General features: G+C 40.6%; 2 pseudogenes; one reads left to right on the top strand and one right to left on the bottom strand.

Moving 5' to 3' along the window:
* Positions 1-596: 596 nt before the first annotated feature.
* Positions 597-6,557, bottom strand: LOC112835479 (mitochondrial-processing peptidase subunit beta pseudogene; annotated as a pseudogene).
* An 18,136-nt stretch (positions 6,558-24,693) lies between these two features.
* On the top strand, positions 24,694-26,502 carry LOC112835788 (ornithine decarboxylase pseudogene; annotated as a pseudogene).
* The last annotated feature ends 874 nt before the right edge of the window (positions 26,503-27,376 follow it).

Here is a 27,376-nt window from a genome sequence, read left to right as displayed (position 1 = left end):
CCCACCCCCCTCCCCTCTGAAACCCTCAGTTTGTTTCCTGTAGTCGTCTCTCATGGTTCATCTTTCTTTCTTTCTTTCTTTCTTTGTTTCCTTCTTTCTTTCTTTCTTTCTTTCTTTCTTTCTTTCTTTCTTTCTTTCTTTCTTTCTTTCTTTCCTTCCTTCCTTCCTTCCTTCCTTCCTTCCTTCCTTCCTAACTTCCTTCCTTTGGTGTTCTGCAGTATCATTACAATGTATCTATCTATCTGCCTTTTATTTCTTTTTATTTATTCTGCTTGGGATTCATTGGGTCTTTTAAATCTGAGGATTTCTGTCTTCTGTAAATTCATAATAATTCTTTGTCAACATCTCTTTGAATATTGCTTCTACATTTTCTCTATTTCTTTCTTGTACTCTGATTTGATATGTTAGATACCTTAATTATAGTCTCCATGTCTTCTTTCTCAAATATACTTTTCATTTTTATTTTTTCTTTAAGGTTTAATAGCTTAAAACTTGCATATCTCTGGTAGTTTTATAACTAAATATATTCAAAATATTTTGATTAAGAGCATTTTAATCACAAACCAGCATATGTTACTACAAATCCAGTTAAAATCTTACTCAGTGAAAGCAATGGCAGCAATAGCTGGGCCCTTATCCTAAATATATTTGGTGCACACTTCTTGAACTGTCTCAGCATCTGCAGTGTTGAGTCGATTTTCTTCTTTTGCTTGACCCTTGCATTGAGGTCAGCTTCAAGCTCAGGGGATGGAATTCTTCTAATATAGCATAACATTTACCTACCAATATCATTATAATTTGGACTTGAACCATAGAGTTGCAACAACATGTTTGTTTTTAGAAGACTTTTGGCTTGTGCAACTTTATTTTCAGTGATATGTATCCACAGTCACATCTATTATTTTTGAACAATATATAACATGTCTGCAATGATGGCTGATTCACAACTCGTATAGATTCCCCACAATCCTATATCTGTATAGGAAATATAGAAAGACTGGAAGCTAGGACAGAGGTTACCATGACAAATGAGCTTGGCTGGCTTGCTAGATAAATTTATTTCTCCTCTGAAATGGCAATCCTGGTTGTCAATCAGTGTGTTTACAGCCATGAAAGAGATTGTATATGGATGCACCTAACCAACAGTTTCAACAGCTCTTGCAAGGTGTACCAAAGCCACCTTGTCCTTCTTCATTCAATTCTTACTTCCTGTGAATTTGCAATGAGGCAGAGTTGGTATTTCTCCTTCGTGTGTGGACAAAAAGTCACAGAAATGAAACCTTGCTAACTCAAGCTATTAATCATAGGAAACTCCTCCAGTTACATTAGGGACTCTTGTTGGCCCTTTATACTATGTGGTTACATAGTTCACTAAGTCTTTATGATTTTTAGGTTTGATATTTTCCATTGGTCCCCAAACTGTCCATCCAAGTTCAGTATTCTGGTAAGTTGTGGCATATAGATAATAAAAAACAACTTCCTGGCATTGACTCTGTTTCTCCCAATGTACTGTTTTTTATTATATCATCAAAAATTTCTAAAGCTGTTGACAAATCTTTAAAGAGTTCTTTGGCAAATAGATGGTCTACTTTCTGGAGGTATAGGCATTGAAATGAGCACCTATGTTTCATTTTTAAGTTCCAGGCCTAATTTAGGTCTCTTCTTGGTACCCTTGAAATCCATATGTTCCAGAGAATAAAATGTTCCATTATTCCTCTTATTTTCACTTAAGCCTCCAAAATTAATCAATCAAAGACCAAATGTGTAATTTGAGAACACCGAGTCTTCAGAGGCCACTAAGTCCATTTTCAAACATGTTATTCATCCATTGGGAACGTCCGGAACAACTTGTGTAGTGGCTTATATATTTCATTGGCACCTCTGATCAGGAGCCTCTCAGAAAAACCCCAGAGCATGGGTAACAGCATGATTCAAATGTCTACTGCTACCATCTCCTCCCCATGTCTTAACTTCCATTTAATTTTTTTTCAATTTCTTTTCCCCTCTTCTGCACATTGAATAACTCTTCAGTTCTTCCTTCCAGTTCATAATTCTCTCTTTCATTGTATCTAATGCTATATCCATCTACTGAGTTTTTAGTTTCATTTATTATGTGTTTTTGTTTTCACCTGGAAGTTTTATTTGGTGCTTTTTTTCAAATCTACCTGATCATATTTCATAGTTCTTGTACCTTATACATCAAATATTCTTTTTGTAAAAATAAGTATCTCAAACCTATTTTATATTTCTTAATTTATAATTCCAGTATCAGCCATTTTTGTAACTATAATCCTGTTGTTTGTTATTTCTACTTATTCTCATTCAAATGATTTGTTTCCTCTTGTGTTTTGTACTTTTATATTTCAGTGAGTTTATAATTACCTGAGGAAATATTTGAGGCCTTGGTTTAAGGTATGCATATTTATCTAGGAAGGCATTACTAATCTTGAGTCACTTTAAATTAAATTCTAAAATTAGGTATTTGGGGATCACATACCTAGTGCGAATTCTAAATTCTGGCTTTAAACCCTCATGAGAACCACTTGTGAATAGGAATTTTAGACTCTACTCAGAGTCAAGATTGAGATAAAAAATTTCTTTACTATTTTCTTTTGTGGGCTAGATTTTCTTCTTTTGGTTTACCCTCGCATTAAAGATGTCAACTACTGGGTCCTGGACTATTCAGGGATTTTTTTTCTGTGTTCACCCTGTTCAGGTCCCAGGCATTGCATCTTTATCCCTCTTTGATTTCCATTAAAATGAAGACTCTAGGCCACCAGGAATAAGTAAATGGACTGAGGGTCCCATTGCTTCAGGGTGGTTACCTCTGAAAATTTGTGTTTTCTTATATTTTCAGACTCTGATGATTTCCATTATTTTCCTGACAGCTCATTTAAGCATTTTAACATCTTTTATCCAGCATTTTTAGGTGTCATAAGCCAGGAAGGTTCTTCATAATATTTATTCTTTAATTTGTGGGAAGTGGAAGTTTTGGCACTATTCTTAAATACTCTAATTTACAAGGTTTCTATTGTAAAGTAAGCTGAATTGAAGAATTGATATAGTTCTTCTCCTGCCCCAATAAAAAAAATCCTCTGAACACTCAAACTCTTGAGTTTTTGGAGCCACATTATCATTTTACCTCATTATAGCATGGCTGCTACTGTCTTAGTGCAATCTTGGACAACTTCTGTCAGCAGAAGGCAGACTAAATATAAAGAGAGTGATGAGGAACAGTGTCTGGTTCGTGGATCAGCACCCAGCATGAGTTACTTACTTTGAGCTTCACAACAACCTAATAAAATGGTAACATTGCTTTCATTTTATAAAGAAGAAATTTATAAAGAAGAAATCTAAGCCTTGGGCGCCTGGGTGGCTCAGTCATTAAGCATCTGCCTTCGGCTCAGGTCATGATCCCAGGGTCCTGGGATCGAGCCCCACATCAGGCTCCCTGCTCGGCGGGAAGCCTGCTTCTCCCTCTCTCACTCCCCCTTCTTGTGTTCCCTCTCTTGCTATGTCTCTGTCTGTCAAATAAATAAATAAATAATCTTTAAAAAAAAAGAAATCTAAGCCTCAATGATGTTAAGTATTCCTTCCTCAATAAGTTAAGTATTCCTTCCTCATCAGAAGGAAACAGAAGGAGATGGAATGTTCTGAAAGATCATCCAGGCATGTCTTCTTAGAGCAAACCTTCAAGGATCCTGTAGGTCAATCATTTATTCATTTATCCATCCATCCATCCATCCATCCATTTGTGAATTCATTCTATAAACCTTTCTTGAGAACTTGCCATGTGTGTGACACTGTGCTAGATACTGACAAACAAAAATGGATAAGACAAAGACCTTGCATTCTCATATGGGAAGACATATAAACAATTTTAATATATTGCAGTGAGTTAAATGATAGGGGTTATGAGAACATTGGGAAGGGCATCACCACTGAGACCAGCTCATGTATAGCTTTGGGGTGGGAAAAGGGAAGGTGGTTGCTGACTGAAATGGGTAGTGAGATAAAGGATAGAGGTAGGAACATCAATAGCAAGAAAAGATGGAGCACTCTCTTAGGAGATGGCTCCTCCTTTTTGTCTAAAAGAAGGGGAAATAAGAGCTTAAAACTATTGCCTTTAACCTTACAGTTACCAGCACAAAAGCTTTTCAGGTTCAGCCACTTGCTGTATGGAACAGATCAGTGATGGTTTGGTTATCCAGCTTATGATCTTTTCTGGAATTGAAACATCACACAGAAGAAAGACTTGTCTGGTACAACTGCTTTTAACTGCATTTTCCTCTTGATTGCTCAAGACCTTAAATCAGAAGCTCTAATCCAATTTTCTCATACCCCATCTCCCTACTGGCCAACAAAGGTTCCATGCTGGGTCTTGCAAAATTAAGCTATAAGCTTTTCTTCCACCAAAGGTTCAAATCTGAGCACAGATGTTAGTTAATCCAGTTACCCCGGCACTCTTAAACCCCTAAAAAAGTAGATTTGTCTTGATGCCTTTTTAATGGTATGGAATTTTCCTCCACTCAGCAATTTTCCTTACTTTCTTGGTTATACCTAATTTGGTTTATCTTTGTCTGAACCAACATGATGGACAGACGTTTTGGCAAGTGGACTGTGTTTATTTCTAGGGCTTAAAATGTGGGTCATAGACACTGCTAGAGACTAAATATCCACTGGGAATCCTTATCCCACTCTGGCTGTTTGTTCTGAAAACAAAACTGTCATTAATGACCCTGGAAAAGAGAACCTGGAGCTTTAAGGATGTTGTAGAAGTTACATGATATTACAGCTAAACTGAGTATGCCCAGTGGTGTTAATTGGGGTCAACTTACAACATGTTTTTGAGGTCTGTGATTACTACCACTACAGCCTAAGTTTCTTGAAGGCTGCATATTTATCAGTCGTCCAGCCCAATCCCTGGTCTTTTAGATAAGTCATTTACCATCACAGTTGAACATAGAATTTGAGATTGGGGTCTTTCCTAACTCAACTTCTGCTGAATGATTTCTACTCAGTCCTTTATATCTGTAATTCTTGGCAGTACAGTTTGGACAGGACAAAAAGACTTGTCTCAAATTGTGACTATAACACTTTTTAAATGTATTACCTTGGGAAAATGACTCAACCTTCATTAGCTTCTTCATGTGCAAAATTGGACAATAATGTTCATTTCAAAGGTTTCTTTGAGGACTAAATGCAATGTATGTAAAGCACGTAGCATAGGGCATGGCTTAGAATGAGTGCTCAATAAAGTAAGTAGTGTCATTCTGATTTCCTTATTAACAAGGGCATCATGTCTTCAGTTCTGCCAAGAATGAGTTGCTGACTGATTGCCAAGAAACGAGAGACTACAGATTTAAGTTTAAGAGTGTATGAAGAGCAATAATGAGAAGTCAAATTGAAGACTGGTAGACTGATTTCCTACACTCACCTCTGCCCAGTCTTTGGCAAATACTTTACAATATTGCAGGAAATATTAAACGAAATGGGAGGATGGTCAGAAGGTGAGAGAGGTTGAAATTATGCCATTGTTTTGCAGCCTTGGTCCTGTCTGTTGCCATAGCTGGAGTCCATCATCCCCATTGTGTACAGGTCTCCATTGTCAGCAGTGCCTCTTTGCTTCTCATTCAGGATTCTTGAGATCACTTTGGCTGTGTGCCAGAAGTTGGGTCTTAAACTAAAGGAGCTCTCTTGGGTGTGGTGATGCTGGAATGTATGGAGGAGGAAAATTCCATACATACATTCCATACAGGAGGCATACTGAAAAGTGACTGTAAGAAAAGCCCAACCACATTTGTGTGCTGGATGCTGTGCTAGGAATGTAGGAACAATGGCCATGAGACAGCATCTCTGTCCTCAAATTGCTCACCACAGTTCAGTGCATGAGACTGACCAGCACACAGGCAATGCCACTGCAGAGCAATGAGTGCCACACAGGTTTCAACATAGGACTCTAGGAGTCATAGCCCAGATATAGGGACATCAATGCTCAAAGGTAAAGTTGTAAATAAGGAGTCAGCCAAAAGAGCTGACATGTGTGCAAGTACATGCATGAGCCCCTTTGTGTTTAGTGGGCTATAAAGTGGGGGTAGGAATGTGAGGAAGATACAGAGAAGGAGCATTTGGAAAATGCTTCTGGTGTGAAGGTACACCTTTTGTGGTTTTGGAGGTGAGAAGAACAAAGGATATTTGAGGAACTGTTTGCCCAACTGTTACTGATGCCCCACCTTGCCTCTCTCGTGTCTGTGAGTGGGCTCTTTTGCCTCTGGAAGATTCCCTGGTGACCTGCCCAGCAGCAAGTTGGAGGACTCCTCTGCTCTGAAGACCCACTGTGAGAGCCAAATCCTTTTCTCACTTCATCTCTTTGGTATTCGTTTCTTCTTTTCTCTCTTCCTTCTCCTTTATTTCCCTAAATGTTTCTACTGCAACTCTGTGCTATGTTGGAGGAGCTCTGCTGCAATGTGGGACTCTCAGGGAACAAACCCACAGGGGTAGGATCTGGGGTGCAGCCCATGAACTTCCTCGCTAGGCACACCTTGTTCATCAGGCATGGACACTCGCAGTCTGAGCTTCCTGCTGTGTTGAGCCCCCACTTTGGCCCTGGCCCCTAATCCCCAGGTCTCCTTGCCTGTTTTCCTCTAAAAGAGGGTTTTTCTTTCAGCTCCTGTGTTCAGAAAAGAAACCACAGTGTTTCTTCCCGCCTACCAGTTCTGTCTCTCAACTCCTAACTGAAAGTATTTTTCAGTCACCAGAACCTGGCTAGGAAAAGCACCCATAATCCACCGTTCATAGAAATATCTCTGCAACAGTTTCAATCTCCCTTCTTCCTCTTTCTCTCTCTGTCCCTTTTTCTCCCCAGCCCCTCTCCCTTTTGTTCCTCTCTCACTCTCCATCTCTCTGCCATTCTCTTCTCCCTCCCACCATGTACAAAAAATCTCTGAGCCATCTCTCTTCAACTTTCAAAGCTTTTACAATGATCATTTGTCAGTTTCCCAGTCTCTCAGCCTTTTCTGTGCAATCCCAAACTTATGTCTTTCTAAAAGTGTAACTAATATTTATTGAGACTCAAATATATGCTACATGCTTTATGATCTACTTTTTCAGGTGAAAAAATTAAAGGTCAGAGATATAAAGTAATTTGACTAAGATCACCTGCTAGTATATAGCTGAAAATTCAGTTCAAGTCTGACTCAAAAGGAATACAAAATTTCTTTTGTATTTTATAAGTTTTTTCTGTTTATGAAACATTTATGTAGAAAAATTCAAATAAAGATGTACCCTCCTATATCCTACATCCTAACTCACCATTAACATTTTATGGTTTGTGTTCTGTCTTTATATTATGCAGTCTTCAATATATTTTTATAAAATTGGCACATATAAATGCATGTATATAATTTTCCAGCTTAATTGAGATATATAATAATATACACACATATAACCTTGTGTAAGTTTAAGGTATACAATGTGATAATTTGATACACATATATATTGCAAAATGATTGCCAAAATAAAGTAAGTTAACACATCTATCACCTCACATAATTACCTTTTTTGTACAAAAGTTTTGGTGAAAATATTTAAGTTCTACTTTCTTATTAACTTTTAAGTATACAAAATAGTATTATTAATATACCAGTCACCATGCTGTGCATTAGACGCCCCAGAACTTATTCATCTTATAACTGGAAATTTGTACACTGTGACCAACATCTTCCCATTTATCCCCACCACCAGTCCCTGGCAACCACCATTCTACTTTATATTTCTGAGTTTGGCTTTTTAATTCCATGTATAAGTGATATCATAAAATCTTTGTCTTTCTCTGTCTGATTTATTTCATTTAACATAATATGTATGTATATATGTGTATATATATATATGTATGTGTATATATATATATATATATATAATTTTCTACAGCAGATTAATTTCAGGCTAAATTTCGCCTATTCACACCCTTATCAGAAGTATATAAAATCATCCCACTGAACCTCTTCTAACAATAACTTCATTTGTTATTGTTGTTTGTTGATAGACAATTACATCATTGTTTAGATTTGTAATTCTTGGATTCCTACTACATTGAATATTTTTCAAATGTTTATTAATCATTTATATTTCTTAATTTCCTTTTCTTTAGAGCAAGGTTTGGCAAACTACAGTCCATGGGCCAAATCTAGTTCTCAGTCTGTTTCTGAAAGCAAAACTTTATTGGGACACAGCTTCACCTCTTTCATTTATGTATTTTCTATGACTGCTTTTGTGCCTTTTTGCAGAGTTGTGTAATTTTGACAGAAATAGTATGGTTGGCAAAGCTTAAAAAATTTACCATCTGGACCTTTACAAAAAGTTTGTTCACCCCTGCTCTAGAGAATAAACTCCTATATTGTCAATCTCCTATTTCCTTTATCTTGGATTTTCAGTACTTTTCTCATATGTCTTGAGTTGATTTTCTTCATGCTACTCATCCTCAATAAGAGAGATATCTCTAGACTATGTGTTTGTTGATAAGCAGGATGCAAGGATCTCCCTTGATTGTCCTTGCTGGATATTAGCCTTCTGGTTGAGTCCTTTCTCAGGTCTACAGAAAAGTGATTGTACATTTTATGCCTAATTCCCAGTGTCCAGCTGGTGCTTATGTAACCTGGCTCTGGGATTGTAAGAGATTTTCTATCTCCATTCACAGTTTGTTTCACAGATATAAACCATTAATGAAATAACTGGTTATTTCTATTACTTTTGAAAGGTATTATGATATAATTTTTAGAAGCATGGATTCTGGAATCAATTTTTCTGGTTAAAGTATCAGGTCTACCACTTATTAACTGTGAATTTAGGTAAATTACTTTTACTTGTTTGCCAGTTTCCCATCATCTGTAAAAGTCATGGGGGTTATGCTATGATCTTTCTCATAATGGTCGTAAAAGAGACGGTGCTCACTGGGATATCCAGGGGCTCCTCAACATTTCCCAGCTTCCCTTGCTGTGATTGGGGCCATTTGACTAGTTCTGGCCAATGGCCTGGGAGTGGAAAAGTTATATGTTATTTCAAGACTGGGGAAGGTAAGAGCCCATTTGCCCTCTGCATCCTCTCTTTATGTACAACAGTGCCCTTGGGTGGTATCTCAAGGTGAAGGGAACCTGAATCCTTGAGTTACCAGGTGCAGGAGAGTCTCTTCTTATCCAAATCAAACCTTGAATGAGCAAGAAATAAAGTGTAGTGCCAAAAATGGAGATTTTGGAGTTATTATATTTTTACCACAACATAGCTTATGCTAGTATTCTGACTAATGCAGGGTTGTTCTAAACACTAATTAATATATAAAAAGCACTTGGATGAATGCCTAGCATATTAAGTGCTATAAGAATGTTTTCCTTCTGGGCGCCTGGGTGGCTCAGTTGGTTAAGCAACTGCCTTCGGCTCAGGTCATGATCCTGGAGTCCCGGGATCGAGTCCCGCATCGGGCTCCCTGCTCAGCGGGGAGTCTGCTTCTCCCTCTGACCCTCTTCCCTCTCGTGCTCTCTATCTCTCATTCTCTCTCTCTCTCTCAAATAAATAAATAAAATCTTAAAAAATAAAAAGAATGTTTTCCTTCTTACCCATCTTCTTATTATTTAAAAATAATAATTCTTAGCATTGACTCTTTTGCTTTCTACTCACACCTTTATTCCTCTACTTACTACTCTATGTATAAAGAAACACCCGCATAAGGATAGATACACACACACACACACACACACACACACACACAATGTTGTCTTAGAGAAGTTAGTAGTCTACAAGTAGATCTAGAATATGACTTTAAGTCTTCAGTAAGTCTTAAATATGACTCTGTGTCCCTGAGCAAGAGAAAGGGATATGTGTGTCTTGCTACCTTCTCTCAGGTTGCTAATAGTTCTGTTTCATGTGGGAATGCACAATCATTTTGTTTTCCCAGTACACTTCAATTCACCTTACAGTTAATAGAATTTTCTCCCAGATTTTGTAGTAGGCTGTTTTATCTCTCAGTGTTAATCATTTTCATCTGTTTCTGAGTCTCCATTGATTTTTATCAAACCATCAGTCTTGTTTCTGATCTCCACTGGTATTCATTCACAATCACGCCTCTTACACAGATTACATTCAGTCCATACATTCTTAATAAAGTTATTTTCATTCCAAAGCTGTTTGCTTTGATTACCCTTTCATTAGTTGGAACATGGAACACAGGAAAACAGATATGATTAAGAGAGTTGCTGAAGTTCAGTATTTTCAATCCCCTATATTGTTGCTCATTTCAAATAGCAAGCCATCCTTTGTTTCTTCTTTGACGTATCAGTTATGCATAATCTAACTTTCTTGTTCTTGGAAAATGTAACCCTATTATTCACTGTCTACATCTGAGCTCCAGTGTGTATCATCTCTGCATACTATTTTGGGGTCAGTAGATTTAAGGAAGTGTAAATGGGCCAATGATTTAATTTGGGGTGGAAAAATGAGTAGGGGCAAATCATGAGGGGCTTTAAAATGCCAAAGTTAAGACGTTGCATTGTATGGAATGTGGTAACTTGATACAATATGTATTTTGGAATGATGATCCTGGTAAGAAACACGGAAGACAGTGAAGAGGAGGAAGATAAGGAGGCTGGAACAAGGTGAATAAAATGTAGGTGTGGCCCAAGAGCCTTTGGTTTACCGAGTCACCCTCCAGGGAATAGGGAGGAATGATAAGACAGTTGTGAGGAAGGTAGAACTGATAGGACTTGATGTCTGGTTGAAGAGGACGTAGGGTGATTCTAGGCTTCTGACTTGAGTCACTGTGAGTGCTGGTATCATTTATTCATCAAAATTCAGCCCACAGGAGGCAAAGAAGATTTTTGGAGAAGATAATTTCTCTTTTGGATGTGTTCTGTTTGCGATGTGTTTAGGACATCCTGTTGGGATGTCTGAAAGGTATTTGAATGTATAAGTCCAGAGCTCAGAGAAGGTAGCCCGAATAGGGAGGAGTAGAGAAGTAGCTCAGTAATCTTCAGTGTAGGGGAGACAGCTGAGAGATGGCAGTACTGCTGGTGGAGCCCTGAGGTGTGCGAATAAGCAGCTGGGACCTGAGGAACAGCAGCAGGGTTACTAAAGGATAGCATTAGTCTGCTATGCCCATGGCACCCTGGGAATTCTTGGAGATTCTAAAGGGGAGAGAATCTTAATGGAGAAGAAGTAGATGTTCAGCTGATGTTGATGTCCTGATGTTCAACTGATGGGGCTCTGTAGCCAGCAAAAGCTGACATATTAAAGTGATCTCACTAGCGTCTACATGCAAAATGGCTTACCCATTCGTCCTCCAGGAATTATCTTACTGTTCAGTAACAGAAAGGCTTCATGTTTTTCTCTTCAAAGCACTACCTTTGTCTTTTCCTCTGTCATCCACCCAGAGATTATTGCCCCATATGGAGGCAGCATGTTATGAAAATAGCAGGGACTCTAGAAACTTTTATTTTTATTTTTTATTTTAGATATAAATTCTGGGTAGAAACTTACTAACTAGGTAAAACTGGTAAACCTGCTTTGCTTCCCTGAGCCTCAGTTTCCTTGGGAACCTCACATATTGTTGAGATGATTAAATAAGGTAATATAAAAACATTTGACACAGTTGGTTTTCTTTCTTTATTTTAATTGATTGGTACTTTTATGCATTAATGTCAGTTGTCATCCAGAGACCTTTCTTTCCCCCACAAAAAAGCACCAATATACCACCTTCTGGCAAAAGTTCCAGTGCCTTTCACTGAGGTCCGAGAACCTGACCCTCATTTTAATGAATGTTGGCTTTAGCGTCCTTTCAGGTGTGCATCTGATAGACTTTGACTAATTAAGTAGGGTTCTTTTTCACTTTGAGGAAGTTCCAGAAAACCATTCCACAAAACAGATGGGTTCCCTCCCTCTTTTATGTGGGCCTTGGAAATTGCAGTCAAATCCTCTCTGGTAGTTCAGTCTTGTCTAACACAACTTCATTTTTCTGAGAACCGTGGACAGAGATCTCTGCTGCTCTGTGTCTCTTTCTGCCCACGAAGGTCTCATCGATCTCATTCATCTCTTTGAGATTTGTGATCTTGAATTCCTCTTTTATTTATCCCCCGGGGTCATTGATTGAACTTCACATCCTCTCAGTAGTTCTTGGTCTGGGGAATCATGTGGATTCCTCTAATCTTTTGTAAATGGTATAGCCATTTTATTGGGATGTTCAAATACTTGATAAAAGAGAGGGCTCTGTCCACCAAAACGCTGTGGTCATAGTTTGTTATGGCCTCATTGAGAAAACTAGTCTTCTAAACTTCCAGAGATGAATTTTAGTGGTTCTTATGTTTTCTTTTCTACTACTTCAAGCTAGATTCTTAAATTGTATGGCTCCTTCCCTTTGTCATTATTAGCCTGGGACCAAGGGCATTGAGTACACTTGGGAAGCTTGACACAATCCCTGACCTTGGACCTCAGAGATACCTTAAAGGTGAAGCTTACATACTGGAGGATTTCCAAAGCAATATGGAAGGACCATTCTCTTTTGGCCAGTCTTATTGATTTTTAGGAAGACGAGCCATTACCACAACCTCTTTAATCCATGCCATTATTTGATATCTCTTTGTCCCTTTCAACAGTTAAATACTTAGTGTTTTATATCCTAAAGTGACCTGTAGCAGACTATAGAGTACTTTGTTTTATCTTAACTACCATGAGAAAAATGACTGGCATCTTTCCTTATAAGTCTAATTGCTCTAAACTATTTTTAAATTAGTAACTGGTGGAAAATTATTTTATAACTTTTGTGAATAGCATAGTAGCCTACTGAAAACCTTTTAACATAATCATGGCCTCCTTTTTTATCTCTGGAGTTGCCCTTCTGTTTTCTGAAGTTACTTTAAGGATTATCTTTCAGAAGGAAAACAACCTGGCATATAAACCACTTCAGAGTCTGTTTACTCAGAGTGGAGAGTGAGGATACTATTAGGTGTGAAAAAACAATTAATTTCATGGGTATTAAGCAGTAGTTCCAGGATTCACCTTCAGGGGCCAAGTGTCTCAGGCCATTGTTGAACAGAGGATGTTGACGCAATGCCCCTGAGGAAGACAAGAGCCTAGACTGAATATTGCTGAATTTGTTTTTTGAATAAATATTTAGAAAGATGCACCCTTTACTTTTCATCTTTTCACCTGTATACCCGATTAAACATCTATAAAAATAACTGTGAAGTTGAATGATCACCACAATGAGGACCAGATGCATTGTACCTCCTGGGAGAGTGAAGAGGGGTGGGAGAAAAGGAGTGGGGGGGATGACCAGGAAAGGGAAGACAAATGAGGCAGCCAGAGATGTGTCTCAGGAGAAGCCTGGGGAGATGATTCTGGAAACTCCTCAGTCTCTGAACTAGGCTGGAAGTTTCAGGCTGAGCCAAGAACACTGGTAAGTGAGTTAATCATTTATCTGAATATGGAAACTATGCATGGGCCTCAGGATTAAAGGTTAACAGTCAGGGTTTCAAAAATAATTTCATTAAGTAGGCAGTAATAGACGACAACTAATGTCTTGTATCCCCACATTAAAACTGGTGGAAATGAACTAATGCATCCTGGATTCAAAATTATAAAAAAGCTATGATTTAGATATTGAGGAAAGCTGAAATCTAAAAATAGAAATAAAAGAACTATATAGTATGTAGCATTTAACAGATATTGGGAAATTATTTGTGAATATGTTGATCTTTCTGAATAGACAGTGGTTTAAGGAAGGACCCTGTCTTCATGTTTCTGTTCCTCACAGTGGGTTAATTCAATAAATGGGGGTTGAAGTCAATTCAAGTTAACTTCACCCTTGCATTGTGGTTGTATATTGTGTATGCAGAAAAAAAATTAATGAAATTGTTTATAGTACCAAGAATTCCCTATAATGGAGTCAATTGACCTGTACCTTCAATTGGGAAAAACAGAAAAAATGGTATACTTATTACTTAATAAAATTAAGGTATATATTTTAAGCAACTAGAAATAAATCCAGCTGTTATGTTTCACACCCCCAAAAATCAAGTGGACTGAAAATAGATTGCTAACCACCACAATAATAGCAAACATTCAGAGTAGAGACACTATTCTAGGTATTTTACATATTAGTGCATTTAATCCTCATAAAACTCCTTAAGAAAGGTGATTATTGTCCTCATTTTACAAAGAAATAAACTGAGGCACAGAGAGGTTATATTACTTGCCCAAGGTCATACAACCAGTTAGTGGCAGGACCTGGATTTGAATCAACGCAGTTATGTTAGACTGCAGACTGCTGTGGACCCTTACTTTACTGCTTCACTATGGAACTGTGAAACAAGCTGGAGTAAGCATAGAAAAAAATACTGTAAAATTACTAGATAAGGAGCATTTCATTCCATCTGGAGTGTTCAAGGAAGACTTTATAAAGGAGGCACCATGTGAATTAAATAAATGAGTTGGATGTCAGCAGGTAGAGAAGGAAATAGATCATGAAAGATGGGGTGGGCTTGCATGGATGGATGGAGGAGATAAAGGAGGGTATTTCAGATGAGAAAAAAGGGAGAAGAAATAATATGGAGGAAGATAATTTGGGGGATTAGTGGATAGACCAATTTAGCTGGAGAAGACAAATATAGGGCTGATACAGGAGATGACCTTGGAAAAGCACAGATGATGGAGGGATGAATTTGATCCCTAAGGCAATAGGGAAGCTATTGAAAACTTTTGAGCTAGTAAATGACATGAATAGAAAATATTCCTGGCTTCCTCTAGACCAAGAATGGTCCAGGAGACTTGGAAACCAATCCTGCCCCATGACTGAATTTAATTAAAAGCCAAGCCCAAATATAGAGCATGGGTTTCAAGGGTCTCAAATCTTAGTTGTACAATTATGTTACTTTGTTTACTTTCCTTTTCATGTAAAAGGACTATTGTAGGTCCTAAGAAGATATTAATGATAAAAACAAACAAAAATAGCTCTGTCCTCAGGGAACTAATGATTTAGTGGAAGAAGACATAATGCACAAGATAAAATAAGTAAAAATAATATATGAATGTTAGATAGTGATAAAAGAAAAGGGAAAAAAAAACAAGAAGGGAAGGTGGACAAGAAGAGTGAAGGCGTTGAATTTTGGACAGGCTTTCTAGAAAAGACCTCTCCAAGAAGGTGATTTTGGAGTAAAGACTTAAAGAAGTTAAGGAGTAAGCCATGTGGTAGAAGAGCTTTCCAGGAAGCAGGAAAAGCAAGTGCAAAGGCCCTAAGGTAGAAGCATGCTTGGAATATCTGAAGAAGGGGGTGGAGTGGCTACTGCAGGGAATAGGGTGAGATTAACAACAGATATAGTGAGCAAGATAAGTTAGAGGCAGATTAACATAGGTCCACCTACAGGTACTAAGAACTTAGCTTGTACTCTGAGGACACTGATTTTTAAGCAGAAAGTTGACATGATCTGACTAATATTTTAATGAAATCAGTGTGGCTATCATGTTGAGACTGAGCCATGAGGATGAATATGGGGTAGGAGACAAAGGCAAAAGCAGGGAACCTGTTAGGAGTAGGGGGTAGCAGAGGACAGTGTATTCAATCTTGAATATATTTTTAAGATAGAGCCTATAGAATATTCTGATGGACAAGATAGGGAGTATAAGGTGGGGAGAGGGGGTAGTCAAGAACAGCATGATAGATTTTTGCTTGAATGACTGGATTATTGGAGGAACTGTTTCTTTTGATAGTAGTGTGAAGGAGAGCTATTATGGCCTCAATTTAACATGGGATAGGTTGGAGATGTCTACTAGATATTCAAGTAGAAATATCAACCAGGACTATAGATATAAGATCTGGGGTTCATACTGGAGTTGTAGCACACAGACGGTAGTAAAGACAAACTGGATGAGAGCACCTAAAGAGTGAGCATAGACAGAAAAGTAGAGGTCCAATTACTGATCCCTGGACACTGAACATTCAGAGACTGAAGGGATGAGGAGAATCAGCAAAAGAATCCAAGAATGAATGGCCAGTGAGGTAGGAAGAAAACAAAGCCAGTGTGATGTCCTAAAAGCCCAGGGAAGACAAGTTTTCAAGAAGAAAGTTATCAGCTGGATCCAGTGCTGCTGAAAGGGCAAGTTAGATGAGGCGTGAGAAATGAGCCCTTGATGTAGCAACAGAGAAGCCATTGTGACCTTGAAGAGTAGCAAAGGTCAGAAGGAGAGGGTGTGGATAAGTGGGTTTGAGAAGTTGGATCAGTCTACTTTATTTTAGTAATGCCATTCTTTTGGCTTGACATCTTCTTAGGTGAGTATCTGGTGGAGAAAAGGTGTTTTGTTTTGTTTTTAAGGGTTTTCATGGAGCTCTGCCTGTGCATGGCTTTTATCATGTGTTAATTTGTGGATTCACAGGTTTTCTTGCCAGTAAACCCATATTGATGGAATCTTTCCTTGGGCAAAAGCATGGGAATGCAGAGAAATAAGAGACATAATTCTAGTGGTCGCTATTGTGCCCATCACACTTCCTCTCCCTTCACTCTGGAATCATGCTTCACTGTGGCATGCATATGGCTTAGGTTGCCTCTCTTCCAACCAATAACGGGCAGGTGACCTAGGCTTGGCCAACCAGAATGCTACATTTCCTCTGTCACAGTGATTGGCTCAAGGGCCAGCACCCGCCATCATGCCAAAAGCTCCACCCTCTAAGCATCTGCATCCAAATAGTGTGCCTGGCTTGGGGAGTACAGGTGCAAGTGGCTGGAAAGGAGAGGAGTCTGCAGCTCCCCCTAGAGGCCCCAAACTGTCAATGTGTATAAGGTAGGAGGCTGTGTGCCTTCCGAGGGCAAATGTCAGGCTCCATCAGCAAGTGGGCAGTTGTCACTGCAGGGAGATCCCTGGCAGAAGGGCAAGTCACACAGGGAAACTCCCTTTCCGACTTGGCCCCCAACAGCTGACTCAGTACTTCACTGGAGCGACAAGAGCTGCCTGGCTGTTTTGCATTATCAGCATCCATTATAAAGCCACATGAAAAATGATGGCCTGTTTCCTCACTTCTGTTTTTGAGGGCACCACAAAAGGACATCATACTCAACAGTCATGCTGGCCCAGAGCTCCCCCTGCCCCCACCCTCTCACCTCCACCACGAGTAATATTCTCCCCAGTGCATGATTGATCACAGGAATGGCAGGACTCCAGCTGAAGCTGGAGAGAGAGGAAGGATGGGCAGTGGGATTAAAGTGGATGGAAAAGTTAAGAGTGAAAATTTTTATTTTTGCAATGTGCCCCTCTGCTAACCATTATTTCAAAGCTTCCTGAATGGAAACGAATCAGGAAACAGCAGTGGGACTAATAAAACCTTACAGGGAACAGCTGGGGATAGCTTTGGTGATCATTAATAATACCACTATTGTGTGGGACCTTTGGTCATACATAAGCTTGGCTAATATCCTTTTTTCCCAAATGGCCCCTAGTTTACTTTTTTGGACAATAAAAGTATAATTCAAAAGGTTAAGTGACTTGCCCAAGATCACCACCACAGTGGATCAAGACAGAGCAAAAAGTTGAAATTATGTTCTTGAATTTAGTTTCTTTACCCCTTCAAGTTGGATATGTTTAACTTTCCTGGTTAGCCCTTGTGTTATCCCCTTCAGCCCTGATGGGGGATCCAGCTCATTTTCAGTGTCAGCTAACAGGCTAACAATGTTACTTTCAACAGAAATCCAGAAAATGAATGTCTTAGAACAAATCCCCGTTGCTTTCTCTGGTGATTGACCTGGTTGACCTGGCCTGAATATGGCCTTATGCAAAAGCCCTTCAGACCTTAAAGAATTTATTTTCTTTCGTTCTTCATTCCTTCTCTTTGTCCTCCTGGTCCTCAGTTATAAAAATTCACATTGATCTTAGCTTCTCTTTCTATTCATTTGCTCTTTCATTCATCCATCAAATGAATTCATAAAGCAGCAATCTTTATTGAGCACTTACTATGGGCCCAGTGCCATGCTAAGTTCTGGAAGGATAAGGGCCCAGTCTAGTTTAGGGGGTTAGGAAATCTTTCCTCAGGGCAGGACTGACTAAGCTGGCGCTTGAGGGATAAGAAGACTTTAGCCAGGTGAGGAGGGGGCTCAAAGAGTCTTCTAGGATAGCGGGTACATGTACCTGGAGGCGATAGAAAGCAGAGCCCCTCAGACAAGTGCCAGGGTGTTCAGTTAGTGAGGAGGGGGACTTGGAAAGGTAGACCAGAATCATGAAGACATTTAAGGATGTTGACTTTCTTCCAAGAAAGATGCGTAGCTGGGAGGGTTTTATTTATTTATTTATTTATTTAAAGATTTTATTTATTTATTTGACAGAGAGAGAGACAGTGAGAGAGGGAACACAAGCAGGGGGAGTGGGAGAGGGAGAAGCAGGCTTCCTGCCGAGCAGGGAGCCCGATGTGTGGCTCGATCCCAGGACCCTGGGACCATGACCTGAGCCAAAGGCAGACGCTCAATGACTGAGCCACCCAGGCACTTTTGGGAGGGTTTTAAATACACATACTTCTAGTTCCATCTCTCTCTCTCTCTCATCATTAAACCATAATGGCTATGGGAGAAAATCAAATGCTTTTTGATAAATACCTGAGTTCCCAGGCTCTGGCCACTCCCATGCCTCTTTAACCATGGGTATGAATTTCCCCCAGGACCTCAGATTACAGTAAATTAATCTGCCTTGGTGGAGAGAGGAGGGAGCAGTGCCAAGAGCTACTGATCATCCCATGGCTAAATCTAGTTTCAAGAGTGGCCCTGAACAGAAAATGCTTAAGAGAACTCCAGGGACCAAGGTGATGCAGAGAAGGGGATTAGTGAATAAGCACAGCTAGGAAGAAACAATTCAGTCCTAAAATTCTGTGATCCAAGGCCAAATTCCACGAGTGCTTCACAAGACACCAAGCAGTACTTGTAACTGCATGAGGAATCAAAACCCTATGACCCGGGCTCCTTGTCTCCTGCTGATTTGTTTTGGGTGTGCCCTTTAGATTCCAGTTCTTACTCTCTACTCAGGGAGTGGAATCTTGGAACACGCTCCTTTTTAAAAAAAACAAAAAACAAAAAACTTTTTACCCCTCCTTTTCACCCAGGCACAGCCCAGTTCCAAAGAGCTGTCCCTGTTGAAACCATCTTAATTGTTTTTCCTGCTGCTTCGAAGTCATCCTCTCTGCGGCCCATGGAGAACAACTGTCTTGTCTGAGGCCTCCCTGACAGTGGAAGAGAGGGAATTCAAGCCTCAGGGTGACCAATAAATGGTTCTGCCTCAGTACTTTTGCTTGGGCTGCTGTGTCAGCCTGGACACCTTCTTGAGAGATCTGCCTAGCTACTTGCCTTTGCTTATACATTACCTTCTTCCCAAGGCCCACCCGACCTTATTTAATACCACCCACCAGCCCAGTCCTCCTTACCCTACTTTTGTCCTTTTTTTTGTTATACATCTATCTTATACTATGTCATTTACTGACTTACTATGCTTATTTTTTATTGTTGTTTTATCTAACTACAATATAAGCTTACTGAGGGCACAGATATGTCCCAAGTGTATAGAGCAGTACCTGGCATATAGTATGTGCTCATTAAATATTCACTGAGTGAAGGAATGCTCTCTCAGCAGGATGATGCATTATTTTCTCCATTACTACTTTCACACCATGTGGGCAGTAGATGCAGATATCATGGTGCATAGTGTTATGCACAGGTACCATCTCTGCTCCAGGGTCCTCTGAGTTATTCTCAATATTCAGTAAATTCTCCTTAGATACAACAGTGAAAAAAAGGATAAGGAACTGATCTCTGATAGGCATTGAGGACCAAGGAGAAAAGGTTTGATGCCAATAAGCAAATTTATAAGCAAATGCTTTTAAAATGGGGAGAGGGGGACTTCTGAATCCTGAAGAACTGTCCCTTGGTATGAACCCTCATGAAGTCAGGAGGTGGCAGGCCAGCAAACATTGACCACACTCTAATCAACAAGGTCAGTGAAGAATTTACATGCAGGAAGTCATCTATTTTTAATATTGCAATTGCTTTCCTGTTTTCCTTTATTTGGTGTATTACCACAGGAGCCCAGTTCCAAGAGTTTTGTTTGAATGCTTTCCTCTCCTATTTTTCTTTTTTAAATTTGGATGCAGGCTGATATTTCCAGACAGCAAATGTTCTCTCATTATTTAAGGAACACCAGGAGGCTGGGTCATCTGTCAAGCTGAACAAAGCTGGATTGATGTAAAGGGTGAGGGTCACAAAGGTAAGTGTGATTCTAAGTGGTAACACTGAAAGTGAGCTCTTCTGGGGAACAGTGTGAAAGGTTGTACAACAAGCAGAGAAGGGTGGGATGTGGGCTAGGTGAGCCAGCCCAGAGAAGCAGGAGACTCTTTGCTGAGCTGGCAGGACTTGGAGTGAGTCCCCAGTTGTCCAGCTCCCACCCCAGTCCTGCCTCATCACACCCCCATAGTGCTGAAGGGAGGCACTCCTTACACACCCAAAGCAGTCCAAGCCCCTCTTTGATGTATTTTTCTGGCCAATTATCTGTTATTCAGCTGACATTTTATAGTCTTTGTATTTTTCAAGCACCAAAATTGCAAAGTTTCACAACTGATTATAATTCATCAATTGACCTTTGTTTGCTTTATCCTTTGGTTCGCCCTTCGCAGAGCACAATTGGCAAAGCCTAGGTGGGAACAGAAGTAGAACCACTCAAGAGATTTCCTGAACACAGATTCTTCATTGTAATGCAATTAATGGTGAGCTATGTCTTGGCCAGGCTAACACAATTCACTGGGTCCCAAAGTCCTAAGGCTTGTCCTCTCCTCTATGTGGATGAAGGACTTGGAGTTGGATTGATGGACGGTTCGTCCTTCCCAGCATCTACTCCCTGGTGTTCAGCAGGCCTCCCAGGCCCTGGGTTATGCAGCATTTCAGCGTTGCCACAGCAGTCCCAAGAAAGGCACTTCCCTCTCTGAGAAGTAGCCCTGGACTTCCTGCCCTGACCTTGCAGATGTTTCCATAATTTCTCCTAGAAATCTTGATGATCCAGTGTCCCTGCAAGTTCTAAATTCTTGCCCCCAACCTCTTTCTATGTCTCTTGTTTGGTGTCTCTGAGTCATATTCAGATGTCCAGATTGGGTTCCCTTTTGCCGGTAGATGGCTCTACCTATTTTTCTGGTGACTTCAGCAGACTTTTAAAGGAAATGGTTTCATAGAACAGAAAGACTTTAAGCACACTCATCTGTCACAAAGACAAGGATTAACATCGCAACTAAGATAGGAACAACCCAGAATTTTTCACATTCAAAATGATTTCAAACATTAACCCATTGATCCAAATGGAGTTGAGCAGTGAGCAATGCCAACTCCATATTAGAAAAGTGAACCTGACAAGGTTGAATCACTCATTGCTGGTCCAGGGCAGAAGCCCAGCAAAGAACTCTTACCACCTCCAGAACAGGAGTTACGTTTTAGGAGAACAAATCTTTCCACCTAATAGTCAAGCAAAGAGCTCCTTGTTCTAGACACTCAGCACTGTTATCTCAAGCATCCATACACTGAAAAAATTGCATTTTTTGAGCCAGAACTGGCTTATTAATATCCCATACCTTGTCCAACAAACAATACAGGAAATACATATAATAAAATATAAGTTTAAAATTGAATAACAGGGCCAGAGAAATGTAAATTAGAACAAGTACAAAATAAAGATGAGGGAACTAAAAAGATCTTACAGAGTTACAATAATTGAGCAGTAAATTCACCTCAGAGTTTTCTGATGGCCAAAGCAAAGAAAGAAATAGGGTCATTTACACAGATACTATTATCCACTAGGGAAAAAATATTCTTTCCTCAGGAAGCAAAGCATTTTGCTTTTTAGTTCTGAAGGTATCTCATAGAAGACTTCAGAAAATGAAGGAATGTTTCTATAAAGTTACCTATTTTAGGATATATCCATGAAATGAAATCTTGGGTAAGTTGTAGAATCTCTCTGAAGAGCAGTTTACCATGATGTCAATCCATTTTAGGGGCTCCATCACCCATGCTTGGGCAAAGCTGAGGTTGACACATTTTAATCAAATGTATCTAAAAATTTCGTGTGTGCAGCACTGGGCTAGTGCTCTGGGAATATAAGATTTAAAAAAGAGAGAGAGATGTGGTGTTTGTCCCCTGCATCCATAGCCCAGTGAGAGGGAACACATAAATACGCAAGTAATTCTCATACAAAGTAGCTTGTTGTCTTAGTCGGTTTGGGTTGCTAAAACAGAATACCATAGGCTGGGTGGCTTACACAACAGACATTTATTTCTCACCACTCTTCAGGTTGGCAAATCCATGATCAAGACACCAACAGATCCAGTGTCTGGTGAGGACCTTCTTTCTGGTTTGCAGAGGCTGTCTCTTTGTTGTATCCTTACATGTCAGAGAGCAGAGAGAGGGAGCAAACTCTCCTCTCTCTTCTTATAAGGGCACTAATCTCATTCATAGGACTCCAACCTCAGACCTGATCACCTCCCAAAGACCAACCCTCCCCAGAGCCGTCACATACGAGATTAGGATTTCAACATCTGAATTCTGGGGGACACAAATATTCCATCCATAACACTTGTGTTTAGTGTGGTCTTAAAGTGTAAACAGAGAGCTTTGGGGTAAATTCATTTTCAAAAGAAACTTTTTATACCCTTTTGATATAACTATGTTATGAGGCTGGACTCAGACATAAACTACCTCAGAATAAGTGTAGTTATAGACTCCAGGGTTTTCTCTGACTTGATGAGAAATGTGCCAATCCCTAAACCAACCTCGCCAGCCAGGGGTGCAGTGCTCTTGGATCTCTGCCACATGCCCATCCTGGTAGCCTGGAATGAGACCAAGAGGGTGCAACTGTCCAAGGGAAGGCTGCATTCTGTTGCCAAAATAAAGGCTGCTGGGAAGCTCAAAGCTGCAAATACCCACTGCCTTGTTTTCCCTTCTTCAGACATGTCCCTGTTTACTAGCCAGGACAATTAGTTTCTTCTGAGATCTCTATGATCCAGATGCAGTAGTTTATGTATACCTGAATTTAGGGGAGACATAGTAGACATATATCATTTATTTTTCTTATTATTGGGAGAGAAATAGTTAATTGTAAGGAAGCAACAGTTCTGCCTCCTTTTCTGGCTGAAGCAGATTAATTTATAAAATGCTCCCTATCACCTCATTGTGTTACCAGGGGAGCTTGGTGGAAACCCTCCAGCTCTTGCACTATTCCTTAAATCCCGTGCCCCTATTAACCACCAAACCCTGCTTGAGTCACTCGACCCCAGAGAGCAAGACTGAAAAACAAACACACACACTAAGAGCCTCACCATGAAAAATTAATCAGCTCTTGATATGAATTATGGCTTAGGACCTTCTTATACTGCACCCAGGGGGACTTGGGGCTGGATCTTTAACATACATTCTTTTTCCTCTCCCAACCTCAGTTGGGAGTTCACTCTTACTCTGTTTCATACTGCAGGTGTAGGAGGACAGGCAGTAGAACAAAGCTTGTCCAAGGAGATACAGCTCTCCACTCAGACCACAGAACACTGTCAGAATATTTGTACCTGTCAGGGGAATGTATGAACAGTGGCATGGGTAATGTGAAATAAAAGATAATATTTAAACATCATTTCTTCCCCAAGCCAATTTTTTATACTGCATATGCAATATGTCATCACAGCAATGCATGCTTGAGATATGTTAGCCATTGAACATTTATATAGAACAGACTTACTTGTCTAATTCTGTTGAGCTAGAAATCATTTTTCCCTTGTCTCCAAAAACTCACTGGAAAATTTCCCCTGAGATGTCCCTTTTTAACCTCAAATTCAATATGTCAAGAAGACTTCTGTATGACCCAAACCTCAGAATTATCTGTTATTTTCATTTCCTTTTCTCTATCAAATTACATATCAGTCTGCTTGTTTATCAACCTGTCTTCCCCTAAGTAAATATCTACTGAGCTCCTTCTATTCAACTGGCACTGTGCAAAGCTCTGGGTATATGAGGAGGGGGCATAGCAGATATGGTCCCTGTCTCCTGGTGGCCGCTGGCTGACAGAGGAGACAGATGTTACTTAAGTCATCAGAGACACAAATAAGGAGTCCCAACCGGGACAGGTGCCAAAAGGAGAAATAAGCTCATTTGTTTCCTCTTCATGATTACTCCTGAGTTTATCTATTCCTTATTTTCCTTTCCCACAGCCACATTTATCTTCTCACAGCTAGCTCTCTGCAACAGACCTGCTCTTCTCTACCTCTCTCCTCTCCCTCTCAGCACAATCTGAATACTCACCCCTGCCAACACACCTCAGGCTTTTTTGCCTGGCTGCCTCATTCTTTGAATTGCCTTTCCTATCTGACCTACTCCCCATTGTTATCTATCCCAATTCTACTACTCTTTAAGACCCAACAGCTGGTGAGTCCCCTCAGCCTCCGCCGCCGCCCCTCTGCCAGAGCTCCAGCGCCACCTCGGGCCGGCGGTCCTCCACCGGAGGGAGTGAGGCGGCCACGGGCCGGCTGATGGGGGCGGCGGGGCGGCCCGCGGTCCTGCGCGCTCGGGGGCGGCATCTCCATGGGGCTGGCCCGCCCGGCACACGTGCGCTCTCAGGTGGACAAGCAAATTCTGTTGATCAGAACATTTCCACTGCTGCATCGAGGGCACACACATCTTCAGTGGGACTTGGAATTCCAGAGAATTGCCTTTGTGAGAAACTGGCAATAATTTCTTTAAATTCCATCTCTTAGTTTTCCATTTTGTTACATTTCGGAGGAACTTCAAGAAACCATGAACAACTTTAGTAATGCAGATTTAGACTGCCATTTCCTCGATGAAGGCTTTACTGCCAAGGATATTCTGGACCAAAAAATTAATGAAGTTTCGTCTCCTGATGTTAAGGATGCCTTCTATGTCACCGACCTGGGAGACATTTTAAAGAAACATCTGAGATGGTTAAAAGCTCTTCCTCGGGTCACCCCCTTTTATGCAGTCAAATGCAATGATAGCAGAACCATAGTGAAGACCCTTGCCACCATTGGGACAGGATTTGACTGTGCCAGCAAGACCGAGATACAATTGGTACAAAGTCTTGGGGTGACTCCAGAGAGGATTATCTATGCAAATCCTTGTAAACAAGTGTCTCAGATTAAGTACGCTGCCAACAATGGAGGCCAGCTGATGACTTTCGATAGTGAAGTTGAATTGATGAAAGTTGCCAGGGCGCATCCAAAGGCAAAGTTGGTTTTGCGGATTGCCACTGATGATTCCAAAGCAGTCTGTCGCCTCAGTGTTAAATGTGGTGCCACACTCAAAATCAGCAGGCTTCTTTTGGAACAGACAAGAGAGCTAAATATTGATGTCATTGGTGTCAGCTTCCACGTGGGAAGTGGCCGCACCGATCCTGAGATCTTCGTGCAAGCCATCTCTGATGCCCGCTGTGTCTTTGATATGGGAGCTGAGGTTGGTTTCAACATGTATCTGCTTGACATTGGTGGTGGCTCTCCTGGATCTGAGGATGTAAAGCTTAAATTTGAAGAGATCACCAGTGTGATCAACCCAGCCCTGGACAAGTACTTCCCAGCCGACTCGGGGGTGCGAATCATAGCAGAGCCCGGCAGATACTATGTTGCCTCAGCCTTTATGCTGGCAGTTAACATCATTGCCAAAAAACTTGTATTAAAGGAACAGACAGGCTCTGATGATGAAGATGAGTCGAGTGAACAAACCTTTATGTATTACATGAACGATGGAGTGTATGGATCATTTAATTGCATCCTCTATGATCATGCCCACGTGAAGCCCCTTCTGCAGAAGAGACCCAAACCAGATGAGAAGTACTATTCAACCAGCATATGGGGACCAACATGTGACAGCCTGGATCTCATTGTCCAGGGCTGCGACTTGCCTGAGATGCATGTGGGCGATTGGATGGTCTTTGAAAACGTGGGTGCTTACACTGTTGCTGCTGCTTCTACTTTCAATGGGTTCCAGGAGAGGCCGACTATCTACTATGTGATGTTGGGGCTGACATGGCAACTGATGCAGCAGATCCAGAACCACGACTTCCCGGCCAAAGTGGCAGAGCAGGATGTCAGCAGCCTGCCTGTGTCCTGTGCCTGTGAGAGTGGGCTGAATCGCCCCCTGGCCTCCTGTGCCTCCACCAGCATCAACGTGTAGGTGCCACTCCTGTAGCTGTTACCTTCGAGTTTAGCTTGAATTGGGGGACTTGGGGGGACCGTTTAACTTAATTCTTGCTAGTTTTGAAATGTCTGTAAGTAGGGTTGGCACGGATGAAACAGGTTGGAAAACTAGGAGGTTAGGGTCACTTATCTGTGTTCCTATGGAAACTATTTGAATATTTGTTTTATATGGATTTTTATTCAGTTTTCAAACATGCTACTAAGGCATGCCCCTCCGCTGCTGAGCAAGTGTTTGTAGCTTGAACACTGGCAGAGCAGGCTGGAAGCTTAGTGTTGTGACCTGTTTTAAAATTAAAGTATCTTGAAATAAAAAAAAAAAAAGACCCAATAGCAGTACGACCCATTCTTTGAGTCTGTCCTGTTATCTCCAGCCAGAACTGATCTCCTACCTCTCCCCACAGGTGACACTCTGTCCAGATCACTTTGGTGGCATATCTTACATACTGTGGTCATTTGTGTGCCTCTTTTCTCCTGTCAGTTTGTAAGTGCCTGGAGGTCAAGGACTCAATGTAGTGGTCGTGCGTTATTGTTTTGGATGTACCAGTATCTGAAGTCCCTTTCTATATTTTGAGAATTGAGTCTTTTTTGAAGACCCATCCCACCTTCTACTATAGAAGTTCCTGGACACTCATGTTTCCAGCTTTCTTTATAGTTAAGATGTGTACATGTGACTTATATTCTTCCAAAAAGATGCCCCAAATGAGGCCTTGAATGGAAAGCTGATGCAAGGCAGCAAGAACAGCAAAGATTCTCTTTGCTAGAGGTGACAGAGCAGCAAGACAAAGCCCCCAGGGTAGCAGTGGTCATGCTGCTGATGGCATCTTTCAGTGCCCATGATAGTGAAGTCAGTGTGACCGTTCCTCACCAGATTGGGTCTGTGATGTGACTTTAAGGCTTTGTCCCTGTTGGCATAGCCATATCTCCCTAGGATTCTGTGAGCTATTTAACATTCTTTAATGAATCCCTTTCTTTTCAACACAGTCAGAGTCTGTTTCAGCCTCCAAAGACACTAACACAGAGCCTCAATTACTGCAGAAAATTTGTGAGTATTTGTTACATGGATAAATGAATAAATCTGTTATTCTAGCTGTAATAGCCCAAGATTATGTTTCTTCATCCATAAACAGGCTAGTAATTCCTACTCCA

The sequence above is a fragment of the Callorhinus ursinus genome, unplaced genomic scaffold (assembly GCF_003265705.2).
Source record: "Callorhinus ursinus isolate GAN/ISIS: 27379988/994484 unplaced genomic scaffold, GSC_fseal_2.0 scaffold4, whole genome shotgun sequence".
In the NCBI taxonomy this organism is placed as follows: Eukaryota; Metazoa; Chordata; class Mammalia; order Carnivora; family Otariidae; genus Callorhinus; species Callorhinus ursinus.
Note: the sequence above shows the minus strand (reverse complement) of the source record. Positions and strands in the feature narration are given on the sequence as shown.